General features: G+C 44.2%; 1 protein-coding gene across 2 annotated transcripts in view; it reads right to left on the bottom strand.

Moving 5' to 3' along the window:
• CHRNB3 (cholinergic receptor nicotinic beta 3 subunit) overlaps window positions 1-18,067 on the bottom strand; it is a 781,646-nt gene that overhangs the window by 15,343 nt on the left and 748,236 nt on the right. The window lies entirely within an intron of this gene.

The following is an 18,067-nucleotide window of genomic DNA, read 5'->3' as shown; positions in this document are numbered from 1 at the left end:
CAGGGCATACCTGGAGGAACACTGGCTACCCCGCTTAACGGAGGCTGAATTGCAGGATCTTGAAGGGGACATAGCGGTGGAGGAAATGGAGGCAGCCATCAAGAGACTTAAAGCAGGGAAGGCCCCGGGGGGAGATGGGTACACGGCTGATTTCTACAAACAATTCCAGCCCATATTGATGGAGCCCTTGGCCAAACTGTTCAACCAAATCCAAAACAAAGAGATGATCCCCCCCACATTTCTACAGGCTCCCATCACAGTAATCCCCAAGCCAAGAAAAGATCTGACAGAGTCTGGCTCCTATAGACCCATCTCCCTCTTGAATCTTGATGTTAAAATCTTTGCCAGGATCCTGGCCACTCGCCATATCAAATTGAAATGATATGTTTGTTGTAATAACGTAAAAATGCCAATAAAAATTATATTAAAATAAAAACTATGTTTGTCTCATAACTTCATAATTCTACTAGCCCCGGCCATATGAAATAGAAATGCGGTTTCAGATGCTCATAGGGAATTAGGTAAGCCAATCACCAACTCTGTACGAGGTAGCAGGGCCCTTTGGCACGTTTTTGTCATTTTCATAAAATGTATGACAGTTATGACTCTGCAAATGATCCAGCATGTTCCTAATTTCATCTTTCATCCTTTCTTCAACTGTCATATTTGTCACCTATTCAAATCAGCCAGAAACTAGTCTTAACTGGTCATTTCAGTCCCTAAAGTCCCAGGGAAGTGCAATTAGTCTCTTTAAAACTGCCTGGAAATTACATGAAAAAATAGCATAAAACGAAATTGATTCTTATTCTGATTGCTCCGAAAAAGCCTGAAATGAAATAAGTATTTTAATGTAACTTGGGAGTGTCTTGTTCCACATGGGGGTGGGGCACTTCATACCCCACAGCCCTCTGTCTCCCTGGGCTCAGCCTGCAACCAGAGTTTTTTACAATTCTACTTGAAGTGGTGTGGGTTCTTTTGAAGGGGATGCAACAAGAGGCTCACACCTCCTGGTCAAACACTAGCCACACTTTGCCTCCTTTGAAATCTTTTGGCTCCTGCCTTCATGTCTGCAGAGCAGGGAATTATGATGCCCTCTCCAGCATCACATTTTACTGTGGGGTGGTTATAGGATATGTGTGATATACAGTGGGAGTAGGGCTTTGTTTATCATAAGTTCCTGCCTTCATGCCAAAATCATTTTTTCCTGTAATAAGCGTCTATTCAAAGGTGACTGGAGTTTTGTGGGTTGGAACATAATCTGCATTCGCTTTGGCCAACCCCCACATGATATTTCCCTGACATTTTCTGTGTGAGTAATGTTATCTTTCCACTGCAGATTTTAAAGCTTTCGTCTTTTCACACATGTGTAGGCTTTTTGCTTTTAATGTTTAAATCCTGTCTTGAAAATCACAGGATTCTACGTTCTCCTCCTTCGGTGAATTCACATTTGCTGTTAGTCCATTGATAATGATGGGTAGGCCCCCTTTGCCCATGGTTCTTTCATTTGACATGAACACAAGGAAAAAGCCAAGCCATTTTTTGTTTGCAGTGTTTAAAGGGCTGCTGTTCATGCGAGAGGGAAAACAAAAGCCATTTTTCTTTGTAGTGTTGAAATTCTTGCCCCTCATGCAAAATAATAGTAAAGTAGGGTTGTTTTTGGTTGCAGTGTATTACTTCTTGTCATTTAGGTGAAAAGAAAGTAGAGCAAGGCCGTTTTTGGTTGAAATGTAAAACTTCTTGTCATTCACGGGAAATAAAACCAAAACAGGGCCGTTTTTGTTGTAATGTAGACATTTGTGTCATTCAGATGAAATAAAATCAAAACAAGGCAGTTGCTGGTGGCAGTGTTTAAATGATGCTGTTCAGGTGAGGGGGGCTTCTGTCTACAGCCTTTAAATGCACCCCACAGATCCCCCTGCTCTTTCATGACTTTTTGTTGGGTAAGAGTAGGGCAGAGTCGGGTTTCCTTTGGTGTAATTTTCCTTCATCACAGAGTGGGCAGTCAAGTACCCAGTTCCATCTCTGGGTTTGGGGGTATGGCATGGCACACCCTTTCCTTCCTTCTTTTTGGAGTGGGCACTCCAGTCTCCCCTTTCTTCTTTGGGTTGGAGAGTATGGCATGACACCCACTTTCCTTCCTTCTTTTGGGAGTGGGAACTCCAGTTCCCCTTCCTTCTTTGGGTTGGAGAGTGAGGCACAGCACCCCCTTTCTTCCTTCCCTTCCAGGTCCCCGGGGTCCTCTTCTGGCTGAAATTTAAGGATGTTAGTTTTCTAATAGAAGATAAAAAAAGCACATTTCAGTACTTTTAAAAAACATTTTTACAGAAGATTTACCAAGAATTCACACAACAATAACCTACAGTTACAATACCATCCAGCTTCGTACCCAATTTTCACATTATTATTATTTGTCCTCATTTCTACAATAACTTCAAGTAAATTACTCCCTGTTTTATATCTAAATATATGTATCTTAATATTTCCATCGGATTTTTCCTCCTTTCTTTTCATTCTTCCGATAGTTCCTCTTCTCGACTTTCCTTGCGCTCATCAATCAGCCACAAAGCGTGTCTGGGATAAGAACTTTTCAACTGATTGATGTGGACCCATTTTCCTTCTGTCAGTACTCCTTAGGGGATGCAGATCTTATAGGCGACAGGTGAGATTTTGACTACAATTTCAAAGGGGCCGCCCCAGGAGAGGAGGAATTTCCGCTCCTTGGTCTGGTCCTCTGAAAATTGTACAAGTAGACCCTGTCTCCTACTCGATACTGTTTTTTAGTAGTCTTTAAATCGTAGTGGGTTTTCATCCCCTCTGCCAATTTTTCCATATCCCGGTGAGCGTACGCAAATGCATGCTGCAGGTGTTTTATCAGATTCTCAATATATTCATGTGTTGTGGACACGTTAACCAGGGTCTGCTCTTGTGTTCTGTAGAGTAGATGCTGGAGTAGCACCATTTTTCGTCCAGTCATTAGCTCAAATGGAGACATTTTGGTCGCAGAAGATGGTGTAGACCTGATGGCCATCAGGACAAGTGGTAGTCGGATGTCCCAACTAGGCCCAGAGACTGCCACAAACTTCTTAAGAATGCTCACAATAATTTTATTGTACCTCTCAACTCCCCCACTAGAGGCTCGCTGGTAGGCAAAATGGATTTTTCTCTTCACCCCAAGTATCTCCCACATCTTTGTCATCACTTCGCTGGTGAGGTGACTTCGCTGGTGAAGTGACTTCCTTGGTCTGACTCAATCTTTTGGAAAGGCCAAAACGCGAGAAGATGTGTTTGATCATCAGGGCAGCTGCTGTTTCTGCCTTCCAATTTGGGGCCGGGGGATCTTCCACCCATTTGGTAAACAAGCATGTTACTGTTAACATGTATTTGTTTCCTCTAGAGGAGCGAATCACGGGCCTGATGAAATCTACTTGTAAATCTGACCAAGGCAGTGTCATCCCCCTTTTCTGGAGGGGAGCTCGAAGTGTGAGTGAACTTGGCTGAAATCACGCACACACAAGACACCCTTTCAAATATTGGTCAAGGTCCTGACCCATGTGTGTGCGTTATGCAGCCTCTCGCAAGATTTCCAAAGTAGTATGAAACCCCCGATGACAGGCTGTGGCCGCGTCAAGGGCATGACTTAGCATCAGGCTACAGAATGAGGTAGGAACATTTTGGGAAACTTCATCAACACCCAGAGATCCTCTTTCCTGACGTAATCGGTTTCAGTCAGCAGAAAATTCACAGGTTCTTATATGGGTTGATAACATTTCCCAATAATCGGAGCCCCTTTTTGTGCCGTAATCAGATCAGCATCTGGGGTCTCCTTACTCCACTGGGCAGTTGAGAGTTCATTTTGGGCAAGTGCTTGGGACATGGTGACAGCAGCGACTGGATTTCCCCCAACAGGGCCTCGATCTCAAGGAGCTCCCCATGGATGGCTCTGGTTTTGGCCAACTGGTCAGCCAGGTCATTTCTGGTTTGATCTTCTTCCAGTAGATGGTCATCTCATTAGATGTGACCAGATCATTAATGGATTGTATGAGTTTCCCATGGTTGAGTGGTTTACAGTTTGCACACAGCATGTCTCTGGTTTTCCAATTTATCAGGTGCTCCATAAACCCGTTTTGGACATAATCTGAATCAGTGATTATGACCAGTTTGTGGAGTCAGTGTTGCACGGCAGTGAGGATTGACTGATGAACCACCATCAACTCCGCTACCTGACTGCTTCGGGGACCGATCTTGTAACCGGCGGAGGACTCCTGGGCATCATTCACCCAGGCATTCCCAATGCCGGCCACCAGTTCCTTTTCCCCATTGTTATCAACATGGTAGGAGCACCTGTCCACATAAACTGTGGGCATCCCCTGGCACGTGTCTTCTTCATAGACTTTGTGCAGAGAATTCAGAATTGACTCCATGTTGTCTTGTGTTGTGAGACTTTTGTCCTCGAGACAGTTTTCTCGAGCACAATCATGCAAGCCAGTCAAACCTTGCGCGAGGGGACCCTTGTTGTTTTGACCGTATCTGACCACCACAGGAAAGCCTTTCATGGACACAATCCAGGAAGTAATTCTGGAATTACTCACATTCCCTGTGCTGATTCTGTAGCTTTGGAGGTATTGCAAAGGCTGGTTGGGAGACTCGATGATGATGTGCTCCTCTGGAGGAACGGGCAGTCATTTTTAAATGCCGACACCATTGCCAGGGGTGCCTTGTCACAATTGTTGAATGTTTTCTCCACAGAGGATAAAGTCTTACTCAGATAGGAGATTGCTTTATTGACCTTGTCATGCTTCTGGTATAATACTGTTGTTAAGCATGTATTTGAGAACCCCCGTCTCCAAGAAGAACTCCTTATTTTTGACGGGGTAAGCTAGACAAGGTGCTTCTGAGAGGTTTCTCTTCAGTTGTTTCACTGCCTCGGCTTGCTCTGGGCCCCACTCCCACTTGACCCTGGCCTTTAATAAATGGACCAGGGGTCTTGTGACCTCTGAGTAGTCCTCTATGAACTTTCTACTGTAATAAGTCCGTCCAAGAAGGCTCCTTAGTTCACACAGATTTTTGGGTCTTTCCATTTTAGTAGTGCTTCCACCTTTTTTGCCTTGGGACAGAGACCCTCAGGGGTGATTTCATGCCCTAAGAAATTCACGCGGATCCTACACCACTGCGCCTTCTGGAAGGACAGTTTCACTCCGGCTTCCTTCAACTGGGTCAGAACATAGCAGATTTCCGCTATATGTTCGTCCACAGTTGAGCTTTTAATTAGGACATCATCCACATAGAGCAGGTTTCCCCTTTCACCTAAGTCAGGCATGGCCTTGTGCAAGAATATGTTAAATTCATTGCCAGAGTTTATATATACAAAGGGAGTTCGGGTCGAGGTGTACTGCTGCCACCCGAAGGTAAAGGCCAGCTTGTACTGGTCTTCCCTACTCACGGGTACTGTTCAGTATCCATTGGTCAGGTCAATGGCTGTATACAAATTTGACCCTTGGATCTGGGCCAGTCCCTGGTCAATGTAGGGAAGAGGCCATCAGAACATGTGGACCTGTTTGTTCAACCCCCTAATGTCTGCGAATAGTCTCCATTGGCCATTAGGTTTTAGTATCCCCAGTACCGGATTGTTAAAGGTACTGTGGACTGGACGAATTATCCCATGGGACTCTAGGTTCTTTATGATTTCCGTGAGTGCCAACCGATATTGCTTCATGAATAAGGGAGTCATCCCAGGTCCATGGGTATGGGTGTACAAAGTATCCGGGCGTGACCAAAGTCATACAAGTCCACAGGAAAGACTTCTTGAAAATCTAAAAACAACTGCTTCAGCTTTTGCTTTTGCTCCTTGGTCTCACAGCCATCAGCAAGGTTGACCCGTTCCTCAAACATCTGCCTGAAGCCTGGAAAGACCTCAGGTTTTTCAATCTCTGCGGTATCCTTCAGCCGCGTGGTGAGATTTCTAGTTATGGTGTTGGCCTGGACAGGAGGTTTCAGGTAGGAGAGGGCGTCACTGTGGACCTAGAATATCACCTCATCTTTCCTGATGTCACAGGTCACCTCTTACCCCTGTAAGGGCAGGAAGAGTACACCAAGAAATTCCCCCCTTGCCGGGTGAAGATCTTTTCTGGCATCGTCATCGTCACAGTCGTAGCAGTCATTGGGGATCTGTCCCATGATTTTTATTCCATAACCAAATGGAGAAATGTTGGGCATCAACCACCATTCCTATAAAGGTATCTGCACCCAGAGTGATACTCCTAGGGTCGCTGTTATCCACCAATATTGGAATGGTGTTGTGTTCTAAGTCCACTAATGGTGTCAAGTTCAAACCCAACCCCTCCTGTTGGAGTTGATGATTTAAATGTACATAGGCGTCTGGGTTTTGGAGTTTCTATCTTCTCTTAATTTTTAGGGGGATTAGGAATTGTCGGGTCAGTCCTGGGATGGTGATCTCTTCGCCAGTTAGAATTTCAACTGCATACAGTAGCTATTGAGCTGACCTAAATGCCTTTTCAGAATTGTCAAAGCCCATAGGGTTTCTCACCAGACGGTACCATACTTTATGATTAATGAGGTCCAAATTACTTGCAAATCGATTGAGAATGTCACTGCCTAAGCAAAGGGGACATCTCGCACAACCCAACAATTATGCTCTATGCTTTCATCACTAATGGAAATTTTGAGCACGCACCTGCTAGGCAGGAGATGTTTGGAATTGGGAGTTTCCAGGCCCATTTCCCACTTGCCAATCAATTTAAATGTGGGAATTTTCTGATCTTTTGGGAGTTTCCTGAATAACACTTTGCTGATTAAGGTTTTTCCATTATTCAGGCATACTCTGGCGAGAACAGGCCCCCTCCCCATTTTACATGAATGGGGAGAAACAGCTGTTCACCCTTTTTTCTGAATATCAGCCAACCTTTGCGTTGGTTTTTCATCTCTTTTTCTCATGGGGTTTGGGTTCTCAAATTGTGGATCCGTATACAATTTCAGGGTATTTCCTTCCAGTGTGTAATGCCATTTACTACTGGAAGGAAGGTTGATTTTCAGGAATGTAGAAGGGTTCCCATCACTAGTTTGATTTCCTACAGCAATTACAGTTATGTCTGGGACTTGATTGTTCCTGAAGTGGAACTCAATTTTGTCAGACCGCTGCTCAACCATATGGCATGTGCCGTTTAGACTTACATAGTTGCTGCTTTGTCTTAATTTTATTGCCCGGTTAGCCTGGGTCCAGAGGACTTTATTCACACAGTCTATTATTGGTGGCAACTTCTGGAGGAGGTCATTCCCTAAGAGACACCGTGTTTCCTCTGGAGTAACGACTATAACTGGGTGTTTCACCTTCTGCCACCCAATTTTGATCTCCCGACCCGCAGTCCCCTCTACGGGAATGTAATTACCGTTGAAGTTCTGTAGTTGTCCAGGAAGAGGTGTGAGGGGAATTTGGTGACTCTCCACCATTCATGAATTGATTTGCTCAGATGCCCTTTAGGACAGGAGGGTGGCTTGGGATCCGGTAAGCACCAACGCTGAAATTGCACACTGCCCTTGCATTTGGACGGGGGCATAAAACATACCTTCTTACTCCTCCAGGGGGCAAAAAAAATGGGCATTTTGGGCCCGCTGGACAGTTAATTTCTTTATTTTGGACTCCAACACCATGGGATCTTGGGCAATTTTCTGTGTCGGAGTTCGGGAATCTGCAGCAAAAATTAGGCATCCGGATATTTGTGGAATTTTGGAATCTCTTTTTTCCCTGAGACCATCACTTGCACCGGTTTAGGGGGACGATTCCTCTTTCATTTCTGAGTTCTCAGGATTACATTTCTGGGGTTCAGGGATAGGCAGTTTAAGGTCAGTCCCAATACCTACCCTGTCTGAGTCATGGTCCTTTGGGACCATTTTCTTTTGGAGGAACCGCATCCTTGAAAGAGAAGACTTTCTTCCCAGAATTCTCCATGGATTCTTCCCCTTCGAACTGGAGGACGCTCCCTTCCTCCACAAAATGGGTCTTCTTTGTCCCTTGGTTTATCCTACTTACCCTCTGTTCCCTAGGTTGCAGCTTTTCAGTTGTAGGAGATGTGGGTTCAGGTTCAGAGGTCTCTTGGGACTTTTCACGGATGAGGAAGAAAGCTTCCTCTAGGGCTTTGCAACCCCCTTCCTCCCAAGCCTCCACCTCTGGAACCTGCTGGTTGTCGGGGTTCTCTCCCCGGCATTGTTCCGGGGGTGCCAGACCCTGGGTTTGAGCTGTTCTGGGCCGCCATGTTCATCTGAGGGTTCTGGACCTGGCGCTCTAGTTGTGACACTCTGTCTGGCTGATACGGGGGTCTTGGGTCAAATCATTGCTGCTCTTGGGGCGGGTAACTATCCCTTCTCCCAGAGTAACTTGGATATTGAGAGTTTCCCTGGTAGCCTTCCATCCTTGGCCTCCCCTCTCCCGGATTTGGTGGTCTAGACTCCTGAAAGAGGGGAGAGTAAGGAGGGTTGTTCTGAATATTGGTATTTGAGGGTCCCGGGGGAAGAAACTTAAATTAGAAGGTGGAAGATTACTGCCCTCCTGAGGGAAGTTTGGAGAGACGTTCCCTGGGGCCGTACTCACCTGATTGGATACCCCACCCCTGAGCCAGGGGAGTCCATAAGTACCCCAAGATGGGTCTGTTTCCTTTGTACCTCGGGCTGATGTAGTTGACACATTTGTAAGGTAGCCTGCCTGGCAGCAGTGGGGGCATTGGTTGGTTTGGGTTTTTTACGAGAATTCTTATTTTCTACTGACTTTTGGACCTCATAGATCCGGGTAGCTTGTTCTATTACCAAGTCCAGGGTCCTTTCATCGTGGAAGTCCCTAACCAACTGCGTCATAATGTACTTAGGGAGTCCATGGGAATAGGTATTGATGAACTCCCTACTGTTCGTGCGCACCCGCCTAGTGGTTTGTGCAAATGCCCGCTTTAATTCTTGGACAAATTCTCTCGGGCCTGATGCTCTCCACACTGCAGGTTGTAGGCCGCCTTGTGAGCCTCCTGGGGTTCCGGTGCACGGAGAAGTGATTCAAGCTAGCCACTTTGTAGGTAGACCACCTAGAATGGTTCTGATTCTCCAGCCCAGGAAAGTAGCTGGACTATTCTGGGCAGGATGTCTATTTGGCAAACTCCATAGAATTCTGATAATTTTGTATGCCAAATGACATCATCATCTGGTCATACAGCTCCAGATGCTCCCTCTCTGAGTACTTGGTATTTTTATGGTAAAGGGTCATGACATTTTTAATGGCTTTTATTTGTCTAATGGGGTCTTTTACCAAAGTCTCTTTTGTTTGGCAGCCTTCTTTTTCTGCTGCACCTGAGTCCATTCGCCCGCAGACTCAGAGCTGCTGCTATTTGAAGTCCCATCACTATCCTCTAGGCACTCTCTGATTCTTTGAGACTGGGAGTCTCTCCCAGAAGGACAGGGCTTAGTCTCTTCTCCCCTGTTGTATTGTAGGCTCTCTGGGTCACTTCCCTTGGACTCCCTCTTTCGCACAGGGGAGTACTCATCTGACTCCTCCCTTCTGCCGGGGTTGGCGGAGAACTCCCCCCATCCTCCTGAACGGGTGGCGGTTTTCAGGATGCTCTTTTGGGGCCTAAACTCAGACTCCTTTTTACCTGCAAAGTGGACCAGGTGGACCCTTTGTAGCTGATGCTTCTGCCAGTCTAACGCCCTGATTTTCTCTTCATAGGAGTCCTCCTGGTCAGATACATTTGCAAAACTATTTTTGAACATTAGCAGTGATGCACGTCCATCAATCTCTGATGGACGCTGTTCTGCCCACTCAATCATGCTGGGCCTAATTGAGCCTGGCTGCCCCATGGTTCCCGCGTCTTGTGAACTTGTAGACATGAAGTTAGCAGTGCCTTGTGCATATAGGGTGGTAAATTGGCTTGAGGCCCTTGGTACAGAGGGCATCATACTGTGATCAGTGGTTGCCCTGCCACTCTATAACCATTCAGAGTTCCTCAAGTCCCTATTAAGCCTAGCATACTCTTTTTCTAACCTCTCAATTTTGTCTTTCTCAGCCCCTATTTTCTGATAGTATGCAAAGGCATGGGCCTTGTGCTCTGCTATCAGGGCTTGACTGACTTCTTTGACCTTTCCTTGTGCTACTACTTGGCTCTGGAGTCCCCTGTTCTCATCACACAGGGCCTCATTTTCCTTCTGGGCTTCTTGTATTGTCTGGGAATACTCAGACCATTTCTGTTGCAGAAGACCAACCTCCTCACACTGCATATTTTTGGTCTGTATTGTCTGCTCTAGATCACATTCTATCTGTCTTATATGCCCCATTAATTTTTAATTCTTTAATTTTCTGTTAGTCAGTTCCTGAAAACACGACTCACTTTTCTCCAGGCTGTCCTTAATTTGCACACTCCCTGGCATAGGGCATCTTTTTCTTGATACAGGGTGTCAATCTGTTCAGTCAGGTTACCGTTCTGCTGTTTCATAGCACTCAACTTCCAGCGCTCCTGGTCAAATTCCTCTTGGGAATGGACCTTTTTAATGATTAGCTTGCTATTCTCCTCTTCCAATTGCTTGATCTGATTTTGTGAAGTGCACAAATCCTCTAAGCAGGCTCTATTGTATGTCACTTGTTGGTTCAATTTGAGTTGACTCTCTTTCAGGGAATCAACCCTTTCCTTGCACTCCTCTTTCAGTGCAGATAATTGAGATTCTCGCTCTGAATTGGTTTGTTGCTGAACTGCCAACTCCTCCTTTGGCTTCTGATTTATGTTTCCTAATTCTAACTCAGATTGATTCTGCCCAGATGTTACACTCTCCTAGTACTTTTCTTCGATGATTATCATGTGGAAGTTCATGTATGCAGTGAGTTGGAACATCTTAATTTGCTAATCTTTGCTCTGTGTCATGTAGAAGTCAGTCACGGCTTGATGTAACAGGCCACCATCCTGCCACACATCCATATTTATAGAGGTCACCTGTTGCATCATACTAAGTAGCCAGTCTTCATGTTTTTGTTCTGTCTATTCCCCTGTAATGAGCAATTTGGATAGGAGGTGCTGTTAATTTCCATGGTGCTCATTGTGAAGTGTGTTCTACTGCTGATGGGTGTGCCATGCAAGGACAACATCTCCACCCTGATCCTGCCTAGATTATGGTTACAATATTTTGTTATGAGATACAGCCCTGATACCTGGGGTACAGGTTTTTAGGTGGCGCCTTTAAAATGCAAACCAGCTTTCTAGCCACTAAAAGTAACACTACCTTCAATGGGTTAGTCTGCTGTGTTGCACGGTCATGGGTGAAAACTCTTATCTCAATCACGGCACACGCCCCCACTTTGTCACAGTTTTATTACACTGCACACTCCAGCCAGGGACTCCTTCCCCGACAATGAATGTGGCGTACAATAAAACGCTTTTATTTTTGATATACTACAGATTCTTTTTGAGTAGGCCTCCAACCCGTCTTGCACCCAACCTCCACAAACACCCCGTGTCACAATGGACTAGGGACCAGGCTGGTGTGTACCAATAAAATATGTAGTAATTTATTATTTAATGGAAAAGGAAAATCAAACAATTTCACAGCAGCCATCAAAACTGTGGCAACACAAATGCAATATCCTATCTAGAGCGACTAAGTGGAAATGGACTGTTACACAGACTTTTGTTATAATGGCAAACAGGAAAATACAATCATGTTGAAATAGACTGTTACACTCACTTTTGTTTTAATGACAAAAGAGGAAAATACAATCGGATTGAAATAGACCGTTACACTTGCTTTTGTTTTAATGACAAAACAAGAAAATACCAACAGGTTGAAAGTGATAGCGCCACGGATTTAGCACTCCCCCTGCAACACTCACCCCCAAAAATCAATTAAACTTGATTCCTTTGAATGGAAGGTAGTGGCAAGCAGTAGGAATATAGAGAGAAAATCGTATTTGCGGTAAAGCCCACCACCCCCAGATGGGAAGCCAGCAAAGAAAGTAAACATCTGTTTTTGGAGCAAAATGGCAGAATGGGATTTTGATTCTTACGTACAACTGCTAGGGGACAGACTAGAAGGACATTGTGATTGCTTGCACCTTAGGAGATAGGGAACGTTTAGAGGATACTAATAAGCACACCAAGGCAAAGTAGATATGAAGTGGGAAAATCGGTTTTGGGACGAAGCAAATGCAAAAGGGAAAAATACAGTGCAAAATGGAAATTAGTTTTCACTGGGTTTACAATGACAGGCAGCTCAGGGAAGGGGTTTAGCTTACAATAGGAAAATTGGTTTTCAATGACAAGGACAGAGGTACATTACAGGTAGACATCTAGGCAAAAGGGATCTCTCACACTGGAACAACAGCTTGGGGTTTAATAGGACAGATGCAAATGGGAGTTTATTTGGTAAGGCACACAATACATGTACAAATTCGGTTTTCTGTTACAAAGAGACTCATTCTTTTGAGGCAACATTTTAATGACTATAATAATTAAATACAACACCAGGGACAAGATGGTTGGTTTCGAATGACAATGATCTTGAACCGTAAATTTCAAATAGGGGAATTAATTGATTTACTTAAGAAAAATACTAAGGATTTACACAGACAACTGAGAGGTTTTTAAAACAGAAATGCTAACATACACAGGCTAACAAGAGATTCTTCTATGGGAAGGTGCCTGAATTACACTGGCAATTTTGGGGGTTTACAATGGGGGATTCAATGGGAGAAATATTGGATGCAATGCTACAGAAAAGAAGGGCGTGTGCAATTTAGGGCTGGGGTATAAGCTACGTACAAAGCAAGCCTTGGTTTGGGATTCAGGAATGCCAGCTGGATCTCAATACACTCTGGACAGCTAGGGCAAGCGGTCTGTTCACTGCACTCTCAAGGATGGTAAGGTTCAGCCGCCTTTTCTCTGTCCTCCTTCTCCTGTCGCCCCGGATTTTGGTGTCCCACCAGCCCTATTACAGTCCACCTTATATAACACAAATTACATCACTAACTTTACAATCTAGGGAGAGTACCCTGGAATTATCCCTGCTGCTCGTATAGGACAGTTTACCATTCCTCTCTCCGCCCCCTGGCATGATTGGTTCAAGGGAAGAGAGCACCATCTGTATTTTTGCATTTATTACAATTTGTTGTTCTCATGACCACTTTTAGAGCGAAAACTAGATATGGATCATAACTTCATAATTCTACTAGCCCCGGCCATATGAAATAGATATGCGGTTTCAGTTGCTCATATGGAATAAGGTAAGCCGATCGCCAACTCCGTATGAGGTAGCCTGGCTCTTTGGCACATTTTTGTCATTTTCATAAAATGTATGACAGTTATGACTCTGCAAAGGATCCAGCATGTTCCCAATTTCATCTTCCATCTTTTCATCAACTGTCATATTTGTCAACTGTTCATATCAGCCAGAAACTAGTTTTAACTGGCCATTCCGGTCCACAAAGTACTAGGGAAATGCAATTAGTCTCTTTAAAACCGCATGGAAATTACATGAAAAATAGCATGACACAAAATTGATTCTTATTCTGATTGCTGCGAAAATGCCTAAAACTAAATCAGTCTTTTAATGTAACTTGGGAGTGTCTTGTTACACCTGGGGGAGGGCCGTTTCATACTCCCACAGCCATCTGTCTCCCTGGGCTCAGCCTGTAACCAGAGTTTTTTACAAGTCTCCTGGAAGTGGTGTGGGTTCTTTTGAAGTGGGTGCAACAAGGAGCTCACACCTCCTGGTCAAGCTCTAGCCACACTTTGCCTCCTTTGAAATGATTGGGTACCTGCCTTCATGTCTGCAGGGCAGGGAATTATGACGCCCTTACCAGCATCACATTTTATTGCGGGGTGGTTATATGATATGTGTGATATCCAGTGTGAGTGGGGCTTTGTCATCATGAGTTCCTGCCTTCATGCCAAAACCGTTTTCTCCGGTAGTAAGGGTCTATTCAAAGGTGACTGGAGTTTTGTGGGTTGAAACAGAATCTGCATTTGCTTTGGTCACCCGCCACATGATATTTTCCTGACATTTTCTACGTGAGCAATGCTATCTTTCCACTGTGGCTTTTAAAGCCATTTCTTTTCACACATGTATGCAGGCTTTTTGCTTTTAATGTTTAAATCCTGTCTTGCAGGTCACAGGTTTCTAAGTTCTCCTTGGGTGAATTCACATTTGCTGTTAGTCCATTGATAATGATGGGTAGGTCCCCTTTGCCCATGGTTCTTTAATTTGACATGAACACAAGGAAAAAAACCAAGCAGTTTTTTGTTTGCAGTGGTTAAAGGGCTGCTGTTCATGTGAGAGTGAAAACAAAAGCCATTTTTCTTTGTAGTGTTGAAATCCTTGCCCCTCATGTGAAAAAACACTAAAGCAGGGCTGTTTTTGGTTAAAATGTATAACTTCTTGTCATTCAGGTGAAAAGAAAGTAAGACAAGGCTGTTTTTGGATGCATGTAGAACTTCTTATCATTGAGGGGAAATAAAAGCAAAACAGGGCCGTTTTTGGTTGCAATGTAGAAATTCCTGTCATTCAGGTGAAAGAAAAGTAAGCAAGGCAGTTTTTGGTGGCGTTGTTTAAATGCTGCTATTCAAGTGAGGGGGCTTCTGTGTAGGGCCTTTAAATGCACCCCACAGATTGCATTCACAGTGATTTGGTAATCTGGGCCTATACGTACTGATATTAACGATACATATGGTGATCTATTCTTGTATGAAATGTATATCACTTTACAGTGATATCGTATCCATATTTTTCATAGTTTACTCAGAAACAATGGTATGTGATGCCACTTCCTGTTTTGTCAATCCATGTCACTTTTGGGTGGGGTCAAATGACATCACTTCCTGTGATTTCATCAGAGGTCAAGGGTTGTGTGATGTCACATCCGCAACCCCTGGTACTTTGGTGAATTAACGTCCCTGTTAAAAAAATGAAGAATATGCAAATTACATTTGAGCTTGCACTGTTGCTTGCATTCCAGTCGGCCACGCGAGTCTCAGTGACTCAGAGAGATTCTGTGAGGGAACATGAGCGAGGTAACAGAGCAGGTGGAGATAAGGACGTGAGAGCAGGCGGTACTATTTTAATGCCTTACAATGTATTAAAATAAATAAGTGTAACCGGCGTACCCTTGCCTTCGTGGCCTTATATGCTACACCTTTGGTGACGAGTTCCCAAGGCACCACTCGAGCCCTGCAGTTGTTCCCAGATGCTGTGCTGTTAGTACTTGGCACGGAGGCCTCCATGTGAGCTGGATTCTGTTTATCAATGAATCGCTTCTGTGTCCCTGCATGTATTTGATCAGTCGCCTGCAAGTCAATATGCTTTTTGAGTGAGATTGTCACGCTGCCACAGTGAAGGGAGGATATGTTGACACACTCACGTGCACCGCTTTACCATTTTACTGGATATAAAAGCGCACGTTGCTCGGGGATATGGTGCTGCTGCCATTATATCCATTGTGTGCGCATCAGGGAAAACTCCCTTTTTCCGTTGATTTCTCTGCTGCTTGACAAGCTCCACGACTGAAAGCTGTTGTGTCCAACTGACTCAACATTCAATAGTCTGCCCCTTGGTAGGTGATCTTACTGTCACGTAGAAATAACAGCAGGATTTTCATTTCGGCACTGCAATTGAACATTTCTTACTGTCATGTAGAAATAACAGTGGGACAGCAGGACTTTTATTTCGGCACTGCAATTGAACATTTTGTTTCCATATTGATTCTACCGTCCCACCATCACCCTATAAGTGGGCAACCAATCTCGTATTGGCAGTGAAATGAGACCTTTTTTTACCTTTGGCCAAACTTCTTCATCATCGCATCCTAGTGATGTGATATGGCATTTAATAATGTTTCTCCACCAGCTTTCTCCCTGCCAGAAATAGGAGAGCGGATAGTACCCTGGAAAATGTAAAGTCATTAGAACATTATGCGAATGTAGAGAAATAATTATCTCCTACTACACTGTTTGTGTTCTGCAGGTCATGAGAAATTTGAGAACCTTCCATATGTCCCAGAGAATGAGTGTGTAGATTTAAATGAATATGAAAACTCAGTTAAGAAAATTATTAATCATTATGAAAAGATGTTAAGCACTATATTGGAACGGTACAAATACTAGAAAAGACTACAGGAGGAGGGCGAAATCGTATCACAATATATCACTGCTCTGAGGAAATTATCCAGGACATCCAACTTCAACAGTCAAATCGATGAGCACCTCAGATACCAGTTTATGCTCGAATGCAATAGTGGGAAGGTTAGAGAAAAATTGTGGCAAGAGGATGATCCCCAATTGGCTACAGTCTTGAGGGCCGCAAAAGAGGTAGAGCATACAGAAAGATTCACCAAAGTACTGGAGGACAGGATAAGAGATACAAATGTAAAGGGAGAAATTGCACTACAACCAGTGGTAGTGCCCAAGATAACTAATGCTGTATCTGAGGTTGGTGATACTTCATCTGAAGAAGAAGGTCACAGATAGGAACCAGAGGGTTGCATGCAAAGATAACCGGAGTAGTAGACCAACCTTCCGTGTGAGAAAGCTGAGTAGTCCAAGGTGAAGAAGCCCAAGGAGATGCTTCAGATGTGACAGTGCGACTCACTAGGCTGATCATCCGGAATGTCCTGCCTTGAGAATCATCTGTCGGATATGTAAAGGGAAAGGTTACCTTGCAATATGTTTTAGGAGCGGGAAATCTGCCACAAATCGGATTGGCAGTGATCAGAGTGAAGTGGAAGGTGAGGAATGTATATCTGTAGTTGTAGATAAGGACAAAGAAGAACTTGACAGTCCAAAAGCTCCAATGGTTGTTGATGTCATCACATTATCAATGATGATTGACCCTGGAGCTAAATATACGCTCCTACCTCAGTGGGAAAATCTGGGACACAAATATCTCAATGAGATCGATATCAATTCAAGAGCCTATGGTAGAGCAAGAATTGCTTTACTTACATGGTTTTGGGCCACTCTGAAATTTAAGGATAGAGAATCTAGAGGCAATGTTTATGTGTCAAAGAAAGGTGCCACTGCCTTGTTGAACTGGACACATCAAACGAAACTTCAAGTGAGACTGGATCCCAATGCAGATGAGGAGGTGTTGGCCATTGACAGTGCAAGTGGCAGAGGCTGATTGGTGGAGGTAGTATTTCAAGAGAAAGCAGGTTGCCTGCGTGGTTTTGTTCATGAAATACAGGTGAAGGACATCTATATACCAGTAGCGCAAAAACTCTGTAACATCCCCTTATCGGTGAGAGAGGAAGTTAAACAAGAGATAAGAAAATTAGAAGATCAATGAATCATAGAGAGCATAGATGTGTCAGAATGGGTATTGCACTCAAGTAAACTCAGTATTTGTGTAGATATTAGAGAACTAAACAAGTGTGTGGTCCCGGAGAGACACCTGTTGCCAAACGTTCAAGAAAGGATATCAATGCTGGGCCGTGCAAGATACTTCTCCATGTTGATGCTCACTTCCTCCGATCATCAGGTGAGACTGCATGAAGACTCCAAGTGTTTGACAGCTTTTATCACCCCAGAAGGGCTGTTCCAGTACAAACACATGCCGTGTGTGTCAGCGGCCTCCGTCTTTGAAAGAATTATTCATAAGCTGTTTGATGGAGATGATGGCATCTTGTACTTCCAGGATGACATTTTAATCAAAGCAGATGATCTGCAGGTTCATGATGAAAGATTAGATGGCGTGTTCAAGAAACTGTGCGCTGCAGGAATGATTTTGAGCCACGAGAAGTGCAAGATCCATAGACCGGAGATTGAGTACATGGGGCATGTCAATTCTGCAGATGGCATACATACCTAGAGACATCTAGCAGAAGCCATGCCAAGACCCACATGCTGTGAACAAATATGGACATTCCTTGGGATGGCTGACTATTAGTCTAGGTATATCTGTGACTTTGCAAAGCAAACTGTGGCCATGCGCACATTTTATTTTATTTATTTATTACTAAAGTGCTGGAACGTGGCCTGTAGGCATTTTGAGAAATTCGGGGGTGTTTTCACATTAAACCTGCTTACGATCCCCCTCTGGTAGG

The sequence above is a fragment of the Ambystoma mexicanum genome, chromosome 6p, assembly GCF_040938575.1.
Source record: "Ambystoma mexicanum isolate Mex_15411 chromosome 6p, UKY_AmexF1_1, whole genome shotgun sequence".
Lineage (NCBI taxonomy): Eukaryota > Metazoa > Chordata > Amphibia > Caudata > Ambystomatidae > Ambystoma > Ambystoma mexicanum.
The sequence above is the reverse complement of the archived record's forward strand: the minus strand, read 5'-3'. Positions and strand labels throughout refer to the sequence as shown.